Source organism: Catharus ustulatus, chromosome 6, assembly GCF_009819885.2.
Source record: "Catharus ustulatus isolate bCatUst1 chromosome 6, bCatUst1.pri.v2, whole genome shotgun sequence".
NCBI classification, from domain to species: domain Eukaryota; kingdom Metazoa; phylum Chordata; class Aves; order Passeriformes; family Turdidae; genus Catharus; species Catharus ustulatus.
Window position 1 is genome coordinate 46,921,076 of NC_046226.1, and position 16,082 is coordinate 46,937,157.

General features: G+C 39.6%; 1 long non-coding RNA gene across 1 annotated transcript; it reads right to left on the reverse strand.

Annotated features, from left to right (window-relative positions):
- Positions 1-2,230: 2,230 nt before the first annotated feature.
- On the reverse strand, positions 2,231-16,082 carry LOC116998251. Its single transcript, XR_004418344.1, has 3 exons — positions 15,995-16,082; positions 6,396-6,482; positions 2,231-2,275 (listed from the first exon to the last, which is right to left on the reverse strand). It is a non-coding gene; the product is annotated as an uncharacterized LOC116998251 (long non-coding RNA).

Consider the following 16,082-nt stretch of genomic DNA (forward strand, 5'->3'; position numbering starts at 1 on the left):
AACTAGAGAGAAGTCCTCAAACAAGGGCTGAGCATAAGACTAAATAAAGAAACTTCAAAAGATACTAAAGTGTCAAGAGCAGCTAAAATTTTGGGTGAACAGATGATGTTTTCTGCATAAACTCCCAGTATGTCTGTCTACAGAATTTCAGTTTTCATTATCAATATTATTTCTCCCACTGTTTTTTTTGTCTTTTCTTTTACACCTTGAGAGGTACAGCACAAGTTCATCTTGACATTTTCTGTTCATTTGTCTTCTGAGAAGTGCTGGACTTTTAATAACATTTTCATTCCAGTTCATGGAGAAAAAGCAAAAGACAAATCCAGAAAACAAACCAAGCCCAAGGAAAACTGTACCCCTCTGCTTCTATGTTTCTTTTTTTTTTGTTGAGGAAAACTTAGAGTGCAGAAAGCCATATATTTTCAGAACTATAAACTTCAATATTTTGAAAAATTTATGATGGACATATTTCCCTACATGGTTTTGTGAGGCAAAGGAAAAAAATCCTATTGTGAGAAGCTGCTGCACACTACTTTTTGTTTACATAACACCATTAGCATAGTAGCTGTACGAAAATATGGATTTTTTGTTTTGTTTTGTTATGTGGTTAACTGTTTACAGAAGAAATATATATATATATATATATATTTGCCAAGAGAGGCATATGAAGGATTTTTTAAAACAGAAATATAATAATAATAATAATAATAATAATAATAATAATTGTAAATTCTTTCCTAGGAAGCTTAAAAAAGCTGAACCACTGCTATTTATTATTTTTTTAACTGATTTTTTGGGTAATTTCTTTCAGAATTAATGTTATCCCATTTCTTACTCTCTCAGTCATGTTGTCTGGGTATGGTATATTTTCTTTTGTTTTTGAATATTATTTTATTTTTGTTCTTTAAGAAACAAGAAATTATGACTAATAAATTTTGAGCATTTTACAGCACATCTGCTTTGACTTTTCAGTGTGTCCCTTGTGTGAGAGCTGCTGTCTCCATAAAACAATTCCAGGCCAAAAGTCAATGTAGGCTGTAGTACCTAACCCCCTACAGAGCTTTGATACTGCTTTGAATAAGAAACCCTCAAAATCAAACACATCACTTCAGCTGCTACCAATTAGTGAACTATCGGAAAGCAAGCACCTCTGAGTCTGCACATGCTTCGTAGCCCTGAAAGTTCTTTACCTGACTGGCATAAACTATCCCAAGTATTTCAAACCAGTTGGTCTCATGTTTTAGAGCCCACTGAAACATACATAGATCTCTGAAATGGCACTGTTGAAAATCTCTGCGATTACTACTCAGAGGAAAGCTGATGTCTTTACAATTTGATGGGTGACGGTGTGGGTGTTCATGTGTTTGCAGTGGGTCCCAGTGTCTCTGCTGCCTTTGGGCAGCAGGTTTGCTGCAGAGCTCCTGACACACACAAGGGAATGCACAGCCTGAGTTTCTGAGCTTTGGGGTAGCACACTGGGCTCGAGGGGGGATGTGTGGTAGGTGGGTCAGGAAGGCTGTGCCTTCCTAATGCCTCAGCCAATGGGGAAAGGAAGAGGGCAACGGGGCCGGGAGTTTAGGATAGAAAGAGGCTGTGCCCTCTGAAACCTGGAGAGAGAAAACCCCACAGCTGTGTGCCCTGGTGGACTCTGTTCCCCTGTTCCAATGAACTTAGAGGATTCCTCTGTCTCCTTTTTGGACATGTACCTCTGGCCTTTGTGGAATTTTTGTGGAACCAGCCACCACAGCTCTGACTTAATTGTAGAATGCCAAGCAATATCTTACAAATAACTGCTGCAGGATCTGTAAACAGTAAAAAGCTGAAGTTTTTTACCAAACCTTTCTCCTACAGTTTGGATGGCTCAACAGAGGTAGTAACAGGATAACAACACAAGCTTCCTGCAGCAGCTCAGGCTGCTGTCACACCTGTTTTTCTTTCACAGGACAACAACCATCCTTATACTTCCCCTTCAGAGGCGAGCACTGAGTTTTCCGTGAGAATCACTAACGCCACCGTACTTCCTGCTGGCACAAATCCCAACCCCCATCCCAGCTTCCTCTTGACATACTGTTAATTTTTTTCCATGCCTTGGGCTCTTTTGCTTCCCAGTGAGCTGGCAGACTGCCCTGTTCCTCCATTCCCAGCTAACCCACCAGGCTTCCCAATGCAGCACTACTGCTGAATTCATGACCAGGTCGGTGTGTAACAGATTTTCTGACCTTACCTGCTAGGAAATTATTGTTCTCCTATTCATTCTGCAAAAGGGAAATAATGTCTAAAAAAAACAAAAACAAAAAAACAATTAATTTGCACCTTGTTGGTCCACAACAGCTCCTTGCCCATCCTTAACTAACTGAAATGCAGATTTCCTGCATGTTGCTTCAAGATCATTAGTTGTTTTCCCATACAAAACCTGTATTTCAGCATCCCAGAAGATACCCTCTTTCCTGGAGATCCCTGTGTGTAATAAGTCTGTACCACCAGCCACTTCATACACTGAAAGAGAAGAAACTAATACACTGAGGAAGAAGAGAAGGGGAGACATGGCACATGGGAAGACTGAGAGGTGATAATGACAGAGACAGCACAGTTTGGTGGCATAAGCAGAAAAAAACCCAGAAATAGAAGCAAGGGCACTGGCAGGCTTCAGTCCTGTCATGGGGAGACAGGAAGCAAGAGGCACATCAGCCAAGGTAAATCATGGAGCACACCAAACTCTGGCTGAGGAGGTACTGGAGACCCTGCCTTGGAGAAGGAAGGATCTCTATCACAGACGCAGTCCCCATGCTGGGAAAGAGCAAATGGGAACCCTCAATTCAAAGGGAGGACAGGGAACAACATGCTTTGGGCATTAAAGACAGAATGAAAGATCTTGAAACAAGACATGGAGTAAATGTAAACCAGAGCACTACAATGGATGCAGTAGTGCACATTTACATTCTTCCTAAATCTTCCTTTACACAGGACCAATCTTTGCTCTCAGTTGTTGCTGACAGAGATTGGATAGTCGCTCCAAAGTAAACCTTCCTAAAAGTTAGGATAAATTATACCACTTACCTTAGTCAAAAACAAATTACCATTTTTTTCAACCATAGATAAATAATAGAGTCAATAAATGGTTGTGTGGGAGAAAGTGATTGGCTTGGCAGGTCTTTCATGACAGGACAGAATACTAGAGTACCAGAACAGATATATATATATCCATGAATATATATACAGAATAACCAACAGTGCTGGTGGAGATGGTTAAAGTTTGTTACACCCACACGGTAACACCAGAGGGCTCTGAGCTCACAGTTTACAGACCTGGATGAACAGGTTTGCTGTCGAAAGGGTTTCTTTCCAGACACTTCCAAGTGAGCCACACAACTATTCCTTATTTCAGATCCTGAGAATGAATTTTGCCCTTAACTTACTCCTGAATCTACAAGCATGCTTTCACATAACAAAACAAGATTTGTTTATACATCACTTAATTTTTTTTAATGTGATCATTGTTAGAACACAAATAGGTTGAAGCAGAGAAATAATTCACTTAAAAGTCTTTACAGCTGAAAAAAACCACCAGCATTCAAAATTTTAGTGTCTAACTTCAATATTGGATTAATAGGCATTCATACCTTTCCTCTCAACTCAGGTCTCTCGTTATGTAGCTCAATTTTTTCACAATCAGCTTATGTTTATTCCTTCTTCACACAATGTATTAAAACTCTGCACTGTAAATAACAAATGACTAATAATCACTTTTCAATTATTCTTTGTAAACTATAACCTGAAATTATGTTTATTCAGATTCCAGCTTTGATTCCACTTCCAGTAATTCGTTTGTCTCTTAAAGCAAGACAGTGTTTAAACCGAATCATGTTCTGAAAGTTGCTGTTGAAGGACTTAGGGTGGTTTGTGGCACAGCTCAGGAGCTGGGCTGGTAACAGACAACTCAAGAATGGAAGCCACACTTTACAATAGGAAAAACCCAGCTCAAAGAAGGAAGCTTTTTACCTCTTCAGTAGGTTTTGTTCTAACAATTGCAAAAAAAAGGCCACTCTGACGACAAACCAGATTAAGACAGAGTTTTATAACAGAAAAGGAGACTAGTTCTATTCAAACACTATTAATAAAACAATTATAAAGGCACAGGAAGTACCTTTTTGCAGAGAATGCAGTGGTCATGACTGTCAAATTTTCCTTTGCTCCTTACCACTTCAAAAATTATCTTCTTTCTTGAGCCTCTGATTTCTTTTGGCATTCATTATAACTCCTATTTATAACTACAATTTGATAATGAGTAACCAGCAAATGTTTCCACTATTAAAATAATAGGGTTTGGGTTTTCTTAAATAGACAGAAACTTATTCTGCCTGCCTCTAAGTACTCTCCTCCTATTACAACCATGCATACAAATAAAATTCCACTTTTGCCTCCTCCTGTTTTAAGAAAGTGGAGGCTATCCAGGCAGTCAAAAATGGAACTCTTAAATAGAGTAATTGTGGATGTGTCACACACTTAGTCTCACAAAATAAAAATGTGTAAAGTTTTAGTAGTCAGTCCAGAAACTAAGCCTTTGCTTCTGCATTTGCGCCAGCCTAGCTACAAGGATTCACTGGGATTCACTGACTTAAAAAACCCACAAAAAAACCAAGAAAATAGCCCCCTTTCCCCACCTCCAAAAAAAAAAACCCAAAACCAAACCAAAAAACTAACTACCCCTAAAACCAAACAGGGAGGGAGAGAAGGGAGGAAGGGAAGGGAGGAAGGAAGGAGGGAAGGAGGGAAGGAGGGAAGGAGGGAAGGAAGGAAGGAAGGAAGGAAGGAAGGAAGGAAGGAAGGAAGGAAGGAAGGAAGGAAGGAAGGAAGGAAGGAAGGAAGGAAGGAAGGAAGGAAGGAAGGAAGGAAGGAAGGAAGGCCTAAATATTTGAGAGGAGCATGATTCCAAGGCAAATTTGAAACTGGCTTTTGTTTCAGAGAATATGAGATGTGGACTCTGCAGCTGTTCCCTCACTCAGAGAGGGGTCAGTCAAAAACTCTCATTCCAGTTTAACTGACCTCCAGAGAGGCGTGGGACCAAACTGAGCTTTCTCTCATTACTCAGTGTCACACCTACTGAAGCACACTGCTGCCAACTGCAACACAGCCATAACAGCAAAATCTGCAGAAAAGGCATAATAAACACGTTCATGAAATGACCTCCTGTCACAACAGAACTGAATTTCTTATTCACATTAATTGCTGCTTGCTCTGCATTCTGAAGAATGAGATTATTCTACCTGATGTAGTTTTATCATTTGCTCTGCTATCAATGCTTTTGTGCTTTATGACCTCATTCCAATGGTAATTAAGGTCCATTATTCAGATATCTGCTATTTTACAGGAAATAAGCATTGTAATTGCACTAAATTTGGTCAACTGAAGATAATGCAAAACATCACCTCACATACTTCATGGCACGGAGTAGTTTTACAGCATTCATAATAAAGAAGTTGTCACAGTACACTTGATCTAGCTTTTACATTTATCAAGGAAGCTTTGGGAACAATGTTATCCATCCTCAGTAATACTGTATAGGATTTTACTGAACAGTATTTCAATAAACGATATTTCAATCCCAGATGAGATTCCATCATAAGTAAATTTTCAACCTAAACAATTTTTAGTTTTCCAATATTATCTGGGCTTTTACAAAATAAAATAAAGTTTGTTAGTCACTGTGTGCTGGTTTTGGCTGGGATAGAGTTGACTCTTTTCATTGTAACCAGTATGGGCTATATTCTCCTGTGACAGAACTGCACTATAAAATAGATTTAAATCACTTATTTGGAACAAGGAATGTTATTAAACCTTCAGTTGATTAAAAGATTGTGTGACCTACTCTCCTCTGCCACTTCTTAGCTCTCCAGGTTGAGAGTAAACTGCAGAGAAAGGGCAAAGAACAGTTCGAGTCCACTCAACTGCTGCAAAATTTACAAGGCTCAGGAGCTCCTCTGCCTCAGTACCAAAGAAGCACTTTACAGAACCAAAGAAGCAGAATTTCACATGAAACAGTGACTCTAAGCCACAAGACCAACAAGGCCAGCCTGCACTTTCCAAGACATGCAGAAAAACTTGCCAGCATTACAGTGATCTGACTACAGTGGACATGATATCAGCAGGATCTCAATTTACCTCACAGGAGAATACAAATATGCCCCATGACTAATCTCTGAGACTTTCAGGAAACTACAAAAATGGCTTAGAGATTCTTTTTTTACAGTTCATCCACCCAACTGAAAAGATCCCTGAGCACCCCAGATGCCTCAGCATTACCATAAGTGAGATACCCCCCCCTACCCAACTGAGGAAGCACATCTGAGGACATACAATGGTTAAAAATTACCAGAGACACAGAGAATTTACCCTACCTTGGTTCATTCATTCTGGTATGATCATGCTGGTGTTATTCCATGATTTTTGCAGCACATGTGACAAGATCACCAGGGCTTTGTATGCTGGAATTGAAACACAAAGCATGAGAATCACAACTTTCTTGCATTTATGATGGTGAAGATAAAGAGGGAGCCATTTTCCTAAAGCCAGGTTTATTTCTCTTAGTTGTCAATTCACTTTAGGCTAATTGAGATTAATCTGACCTGTTGATGTGGCCAAGCTAAGGATTCAGAAATAATATGCCCATAATAAAGTCACCCAGTAGCAAATTGCTTCAATCCTGGCAACTATGGTTTTTAAAGCTTATATAAAAGATGTAATTAATGTAACACATTACAAATAATCTCTCATACAATTCAGTCACAAATACCATTAAATAATAAAGAATCTAACCACACTGTGCTCTTTGAAAGCTGCATTTACAAGGACTCAGAGTAATCAGCACAGGATGAAACAAATTTACCTGCATGTGCCACAACCAGTTCATCCATGCTGTAAGAGCTTTTTAGGAGGGGAGAAAGAGAAGAACCACTCTTCTGAGAGCTTTTCCCACTCAAAACACCCCCATGGCTATCACAAACTGTTGAAGATGCAAAACATTGGCAGTGCAGGAGCTGTGAGAGGCCAGGAAGGTTTCCCAGAGTCTAACCCAAAAGTGACCAAGCTCCAGGAGAGTCCTCCCAAGAAATGTTGAGAAATACATAAGGAGGAGGACCCCTTCAGCAGGGGACCTTCAGGGGCAGTCTATTAACCCCATAGGGCCCTGCTGGATGTGGGCACCAGCAGCAGGACAAGCCTTGCTCCTGGTAAAGCCCCTAAGGAGAATGTTCCCCCCAATGTGAGCTGCTGTCTGACTCCAGAGAAAGGGGCTGCCAAGTGGGATTTCTGCCAGTGTACCCCGTGCAGAGGGGGACTGGCACCACCCTGTGCCACACATGCAGGACACTGCTCCAGGCATGGCAATTCACCAGCATCCCCACTTCTCCAGGGGAAACACAGCAAGGCATGTACCTGCAGTGTGGTACTCCTGCCTCTTTGGGAAACCCCTTCTGAGAGAATGCTCTGCTGCATTTCTGCTACTGGGACAGCAACCAAGATTGTGCCTAAAAGCACTGGGACTTTATTTTTACCTTTCTTAGTTCCTTCCTTCTTTTCTTCCAGACAGGAATTTGGATCAGAACAAGCCCATTGCCTACTGCAAACAGGCACTGTAAATGAAATCACAAGTTCTCCACCTCAAAATAACTTAGTGGAGCACAGGTTAATCCACCTCAGTGAGGTAACCTGTTGACTTCTGCCCAAGATTGCATGTAAAGGGCTGAAAAGTGCTGCTGGCACACTGGTCCCCAACACCCCTGAGGCCCCAAGAGGGTGTCCTGGTCCTGCAGCCCTGGGGTCAGCCCCTCTCAGCCCCTGCAGACAGGGCTGAGCAGTGCCCTTGTTCCATCCTGTATCCCCTGTGGCAAAGCACACTCCACACAGTATTTATACAGCTGGTATACACACAGTATTTATACACAGGTGAACAAAGCAAACTGATCCCCCATTCTCCATAAAGTCAAGTTTCTAACGTCACTGGGATTTGGTAAGGGTTTATCTTCTTTAAAGGTTAAAAGAGAAGAAAGAGAAAAGTGTATGCAGCTGGTTTTGGAAGTGCGTCCTCTTCCCAAGCCCTTTGTCTTCATCAGCAGGTTTTGCTGGTGTGCCCTGCTTGCCTGGTTCCACTGATCCTGCATTTTACAGCCACTTGTGTGCTAGCAGATGCTCTCCTGGTCTCTGCTGGGAGCACATCCCTGCTCTGTCCGCAGGATCTTCAAGCAAACCTGAGGATTCTGTTAGCTCAGATGATGGGCTGAGTCAGGACAGTACAGGGAAGGCTCAAAGCTGCATTTATTCATCTCCATAGAGGGTGCCAAACTGTTCTGGCACTGCTGAGAATCTGATGTGTCATACCAATGAACTCAGGAATCCTGACTGCAAAAGTAATGACTGTCAAGATCAAACATGTCGCTTACAAGGAAATGACAGAACATACACAAGGATAGCCTGTTTTCCACCTTACTGAAAGAACAATTCTATCCCTGCTTGTATTCCTTGAGGCTATGTCTGTCTTGTTATTCTTTGTTTCATTCTTAATATCCATTGTATCATGTATCTTAATGCATATTTGTACTTATGATTATATTGCCTTGCTTCTGTTACATGATATAGGCTGCTGACTTTAATTCTGATTATTGACATACAACGTCTTAAAGTTATGAAATTCGTATTTTAAACTTTTTAGTCAGTCTGTGTGTTTATATTTTAAATTAAATTCATAAGTTTTCACTCTTCTGAAGAGACTTCGTTGTTAGTCTCCAGGAAATGCGAAGAGCTGCTTTCAGAATCACGTAGGAAGTTTCATAGCTGTGCATTGATTTATTCCCTGGTCAGCAGTTGCACAGAAGATCATTGGTCTATCTTGTCAGCCCTAAGCTTGTATAAAATGAAATCGCAAACAGAGTGTTTTGCTTGAGGCAAGAGGTTATTTTGTTCCTTTCTCCCAAAAGGTTCTGTGTCATCTAGGATGTGACTCAGACACTTCAGCTGTGTTGGGCAATCTGCATTGATATGTATATAAACTCTCACACTGAAAGCACTTTCTGCAGTTTGTGCCCAAGGGTCTCCAAAGGGAAAGGCTCTACAGGGAAAGGGCAGGATTGTTGTCAACTGTTTTTATTTTAAACAGGTTTTTTCCTCTTATTATCAGGGGAGCTACTTGTACCCTTACTGCTCTGAAGCTATCCAGCCCTCCCTCTTCAAATCAAAGTCAGATGAATATAAGGTTTATAGGAAATGGCAATGTTTTATTGGCTCAGCTGGCATAATTAGAAAAATTAGGCAAGCTTTTTGGCATAGCAGAACTGCAGTCAGCATAGACAGTTATTTCCTAGGTACTTCTACCTCAGGAAGTGGTGTAATCCAGCCAAATTCTACTCTCCTAGCCTGTTCAGCTGAAGCCAGAAGACTGGATTTGCCCAGCCAGGACAAAATTTGGCTCACAGTCAGCTCCAGAAAAAAACATTAGCAGCATTGACACTTGAAGACAAATCCTGCATCATTTCAGAATATGTTCAAAGTCTGGCTTTCTCCCTGGGCTTCTGTTCCACTAGAAACACTCTAGACAATCAGTATTACTACTATGAGATATATATGTTGCTGTTTTTTAACTTCCTGTAGTGTTACATGTACATCTCACTACACTGCATATAAGGCTCGTATGCCAACAACCACTTAAAACTCTAAACAAGCAGTCAGGATTTCAGCTGTGAACAGCAAGGGCCTGGTTCTCGAGGGATTGTTCCCTGCAGAGAAGATTGGTCCCTCTGCAGTTAACATTGGTGTGTTTGGGGCTGTGGTGGTTGCTTGCTTTACTTAATCAGGTTTCATGACAGGAACTTTCAGGGTCCTCCACTTCTATCCAAGCGTATAATGTCATTAGCTGCTGGTAGGGGACAAAGTTCTTCTAACTGGAAAAACTGCTTTGCCTTTGAGTTCTGCAAAGGTTGGGAGTAGCTGTCATTTTATCTCAGATAATAAATCTTCTATTCATTTTGACAAAGGCTTGGGTATTTAACAGCGTCACACAAACTGAATCTATACAGAGCAAACAGTCAGACAGAGACTGCCATTGTGGATGAGTTGCATTTCCTTCAGCCTGCTGCCTAAAAATGTCCTTGAAGCATGTTCTTGACTCTACCCCAACACAATGCACATGCTGACAGATCAGAGCTTTGTAAAATAATTGTTGGTAGGTAAAGTAAATCCACATCAAAAATGTACTCTCTGATGAAAAGACCAATAATCAAGACAGTCTGTTTGAGAGCCGTGCAAAGGCTGTAGAAACAGATTAGGAGTTTTAGCTGAAGTATTTCTACAAAAATCATGCTGCAGCATAAGTAACATTTCTTTAGAAGAAGGAATGAGTAACAAGGAAATGGCAATCCTACTCCATCTACTCTCTTTCCCTCTTCGTTTTTCTTTTTTTTTTTCTCCCTTGTCTGGTGTATTTTTTGTAGTTTTCTGATTGCATTTCATTAAGTACATTTCCATTTCATGCCTGTGGGGTACTTTTCTTAGGTGTCAACTCAGCAACATTCTTGAGAATTTATAAAACTGTAAACTCATGAATAGCTGTGTTGGAACAACCGGGATTACTGATGTCTAAAGTCAGAGTCTGTTTAAAACCCAATTCCATTCCACATACTTATTCAGAAAGGTAATTTAAGAACACAGGCTTTTCAGAATAACTGACTGCATGCTTTGGCATTAGCTTTACCCCAACAGTTAAGAACTCCGCTCACATGGACCAGGATTTTCCTGTGCTAGGCACCATAATATCCTATGCTCAATCAATTCTCTGAAATATGCACATGCATGCTTTGCCAAACTAGATTAGAGTTTAATTTTGTTTACATCTCTCCACATTGTCCTATTTTTATTTATTCAGATATTTATTAAGCCATGGTGGTGCTTGTAGAAGAAGAGCATAGAATTACTCTCTGCTGTACTGTACAAACAAGAAACATGAGAATTCTTAGAGATAAAAGGTAATATAAAGACACGGAAGAGAGGAGAGAGGGAACAGTAATAAGCATCTAATGTTACCTGTGCTGTTTATGAAGCTTAAAGGAAACAGACAACTGCTTGAAACCAGGACTTTGCTAGTTATTTCTGTAGTGTGCTCCCTGCTCTGCTGCTTTTCAGGCAGTAGTCACAGTTTTCATGGAGTGAACAGTAGTCAGTTTTCATGGAGTGAACAGTAGTCATCAAACAGAGGGAGGGATCAAAGCTGACTAGTGACAGAAAATTTTCTTAAACTCCAGCAAGCAATGTCATCTAAAGGAGACTCTGAGACACAAGGATGTCCGTGCTCCACCTCCAAGACAAATAGAATTCAGAAGCATGACGTCCTTTTCATGGCTTGCCCAGAACAGCACAGAAAGGAATTCTTTACACCAAGTTGTTTAACTCTTTTAGTCACAAAGGCCAGCCAGCATCTTTAATTGAGTTTGATTTACTGTGTCTCCAGGATCTGGAGGTCAAATAGTGATATATCTAATTTATTTTTTCATTTGCTACCTCACACACGATCTCAGCTTCCTCACTCATGCACATGTGCCCACTTCCCTCTGACACCTTTCTGCATTCTGCCTCCTGACTCATTCATTCCAGCTGTTCTCCCTGTATGATCCCCAAGGCCCACATTCTTATCCCCTCTCTCCCTGGCAATGCTGCACTTTCCACCTCCCCTTTGCTTCTCTAAGAAGAAGCTGACACACTCTTAATGCAGTAACTGCAACAGCAAAGGCCAAATCAAAAAAGGTGCAGTGAAAACTTGTGCTAGCAACAGCTGAGCTGCAACAGAAAGTCATTAAGAGCATGAAATTTTTAAGTCTTAAAGAACTTCTAGAGCAAGTTAAAGGTCTTCTAAGTTCCATTTTGTTTGCTTCTCCCCTACTGACTGCAGCCATGATCCATATGGCCTTTATGACAACAAACCCAACAAGAAATCCATAGAGACAGTGCTCTCAAAGGATTCACACCAGGCTCCCCTGAGCCACATTTTGTGCAGCATTCAAGGATATTTGTCAGAATTATCACTTTGTGCCTGCTCAGCTCTTTCCTTAACATTCTGTTTGCCAGGGCCACAGATGGGATATTTGTTTGGATGGACATTTTCTCTCATGTACTTCCATTCATGATCAGGGTGGAAGGAGTTCTCACCTGGTTAAAACCAACACCAACTTACTTACTGTTCTTCTCTTACATTAGTGTTGGGGTAAAAAGAAACCTTCAAACTTACTAGCCAAGCAAACATGTTTATCAGAAGGGTTTGATTGTTTCCCAATGCCTAGTTTACTTTCCTGCTGAATTACAGAAAGGTTAAGAGTTTGATTTGGCACCCATTAAATGCTTTACCATACAATAGAAATACCAGGATCTCTCTGAGCTAAATGTAACACCCTAGGATGGCATCAGCAGTTGTATGAACAACTTGATTTCTGGTCAGTTCTAATGGAAAATTATTTGGTTTCCAATTTTAGTTGACAAAGCATGATTTTCAAACATAAGCAAGCCCCCACCAAATTCCATGATGATGCAATTTGTTAAATGATATATCGAGCAATTTATACTCTTAATACGTTCTCACTGAAGGCTTCCACCTCCTCCTTCATAAAAGACTTGGCGCAAGTGGATCAAAAGTCTATGAAGTGTCAACTTAAGAAATTAGGTTTTTAGAAAAGAAATTTTAAGAAATTAGAATTTTGACAAAGTCATAGCAGTTGGAAAGAGGGTCTTTGCATGAAAAATCTTGTGTAATCTCATCTGGCAGTGCTGTGAAGTAAAGATATAAGAAACACTCAGGAGCAAATAAAAAATGGAGTCAGTTATGTTCACACCAATGTATAGCTGCTTATTCAAGATACTAACTCAGAACAGTAGTTATGCAATCATTCAGCTGCTGTGATTATACCTTGCATTATGCATCACCATGGGATGGGAAGCACTTTGCCCACTTAGTAAGGCAGCATGGGAAAGGATACAATCATTATCAAAGTATACATTATTAAAAGATTAATAAAATTTATATAAGCTTCCATAGAAGTCTCATCGTTGATTTCAGTGGGAGGTGAATAATATTCTATACATATATTAAATTCTTACCCAGCTCTGAAAAATAGAGGACAGAAGAGAGCTAGGAGGTTAATCACTAAAGTACAACTGTAAATTCTTATGTTTTAGCAAATTAGCATAATTTAAGAAAAAATATTAATTTGCACAGAATTTTGTCATGACTTTCATTATCTGGATTTCTCGACCACAGAAAAAAATACCCAAAGACAGTTCTTGTCCCAAGGCATTCTTCATTAAAGCAATTCAGATAATCTTCCTGCCTATAAGCCCATAGGAATAACTTTCCCACATTATTTTTCAATGGCCTTTGAAGAAAAAATGGTCTGAGGAAAATGATTTTTTAAATAAATTTTTGTATAGAACTGACTAATTCACATGCATAAATATACTTATGTTCCTTTCACTTTATGAGCAAATATTAGCTGGAATAGTGACTAATTAGCAGGTACGCCCAAAAGAACAACCATGAGAGTTTCTTGACATTCTATTCAATTCTCCTTGGTTTCAAAATATACTGTGCCAAAGGTATTGCTCCATTCAGAACTTTCATATGGGTTTGATTCACAAATACCCTAGTAAATAATTCCAGAGCCAGATACCTTTTTGGGTAATGTCTCTTATGTACAAAATGAGCTCATTCAGTTCTTTCATGACTGGTCAAACTGGAAATTCTTTCCCAAAGTCTTACTTGTCTTTGATCTTGATATGTGTAGGATTTTGTTAGGAAATAAACAGCACTAAATGGAAAAACCCACTGGATTGTCCAGATGTGTATACAGCATAGTCTGTGATTGAGACCACCTTACCCTTCACAATTAAGTTGGCTTTATTTTAATCCAACATTATGTTCTATTACATAAAAGAATCTCAAGAGGTGAAGCACAAGAGGTGAAGCACTTCTCTTCCATGAGTGAAACAAGAGAGCATTAGTTACTTTACTTAGATTAGGACAACATCAAAGGCACTTTAATTTGCTCCTAGTGGCGAGGTATAAAGAAGTCACTTCAAGGAAGAAGAGCCCATTCCTACCCTCAGCACACCAGAATATGGGGGAAAGGGGTTGCATTTAAAATTATAATTTTCCAGTAATTAGGTTTTTTACTCTAGGAGCAACCAGCATTCATTTCCTATCAGAAAAGGATGTAAATGTAGAATTTGTTTGTTCCTTCTTGAGACATTTATTATAAAAATATTTTGCCAGGGACAGAGATGGAAATCAGACAGAGAAATTTTGCACATTGGCATTCTACATCATGAAGTTGATAGCAAATCCAAGGACTCCTGATTCTCAGTAGACTGCCATCTCCGCCTCTGTGACAGACAAGTCTGACCAGATTCCAGCTAGAGATTATACCATAACTTTGATTCTGAGTTAGAGCAACTTTATACTTTTTCTGCTAACATTTCTTGCATTATACATCCAAATTCTTATTGTAAATTGTGCCCTATCCTGGTTTAAAGCAGTTTAACTGCTTTACCTACCCCAACAAGAGATGAGTTGCAGAGGATGACAAATTGCTTACTCACTTCATCTTAGTGCAAAGCACAGGGTATATGAATTTAAAAATTGTGCTCTGCATAGACAATGAGCTACATATCTCATTGCAGCTATGGGTAGTATGCAGTCTGGGTATGGCATAACGTAAGATAAATGTAATTAAATATTTGTATTCTCTTTTTTCCATTATGATAGAAATTTCAAGCACTTCTATATACAATGCAGTTTAGTAAGCTGCCTTGCTATTACTCATTATTTAGATGTTCAAAAGAATAAAGTTAACAGGTTTGAATACTTATTTCAGCTACAATTGACTGCCTGAGATCTATCAACATTCTGGTTTGGCTGGACCCTAAATACCATATGCAGAATGGCAATTAATTTAAAGCAAGTGTGAGTTATTCTGTGCATTTTTTCTGTTTGTAAAGAACAATACTTAAAATTGCAACTCTCCTCAGCAGTAAAATAGTAACAGCAATCAGCACAGATCTATTGCTCTAGAAATCTCTTGTTGCAACTAAAATTAGTCGAGCAGTGCAAAGAAACACCAAGATTCTTACTTTGATTTGTGTCCTGTCCATGTTCATATACCAACATAGCCAGAAGCAACCAGATTTTGTTTACTAAGTATTTTAAATGAGTTGGAAATGTTTTGAAAATCAGTTCAACTGCTTATTTACCCCAGCAGTGGCAGGCAGCAGTTTGCTGTAATTCTTGCTTGGTATTAAAATAAAGGGGGATGCCATGATGAAGCTTGCTTACACCTATTCCTGCTTTGCCCCTCTTATTCTATTTGCTGACTGAAGAGCACCCTCAGAGAGCAGGTGGTGTACTCAGCACCAGGCTGGGCTCTCTTCTCAATGTCTGGTAGTTATATTGTTTTGACAGATAAATAAAGAGAGCATTTTGACAGAGCAATACAGCCACAGCCACAAGGGTCACAGTCCCTCTCTTCACAGAAGTGGCAGCTCTTTGATGTCTAGGGATTTGGAAAATCCTACTCTTTGTAAGCATTTGATGAAAGATGAGTATATATATGAAAAGGAATTAAACTAGAACACCGATACCCTGTTCCTGAACAGGTAGAAGCAGATTTAACGATCTCATAATGATTTTTAACAATTAAAGGGGATCACTTAAATTTAAATAGGAATGAGTTAGGAGAACAAAGATGGAAACAGAATTAGTAGTAAAAGGCTGGTACTGCAGCGTTTAGATGTGTTTCAAGATAAGTACTTGTATGAAGACCAAGAAGCTCCCTCCAAAAAATTTCAAGCCGCAAGTATGTCATCTGTAAAACATATGATTTTAGTTCATGTACCCAAGAATTTGGAGGAACAATAAATCATAAACCACATACGATTTTTTTGCAAAACTACAGAAAATAATTAAACTCACAATGGATGATCTTACAAAAAATAGGGATGAAATTCTGGAGCCAGGTCATCCACTGACGAGGAGATCCAGAACTATAAGCTTAGCACCT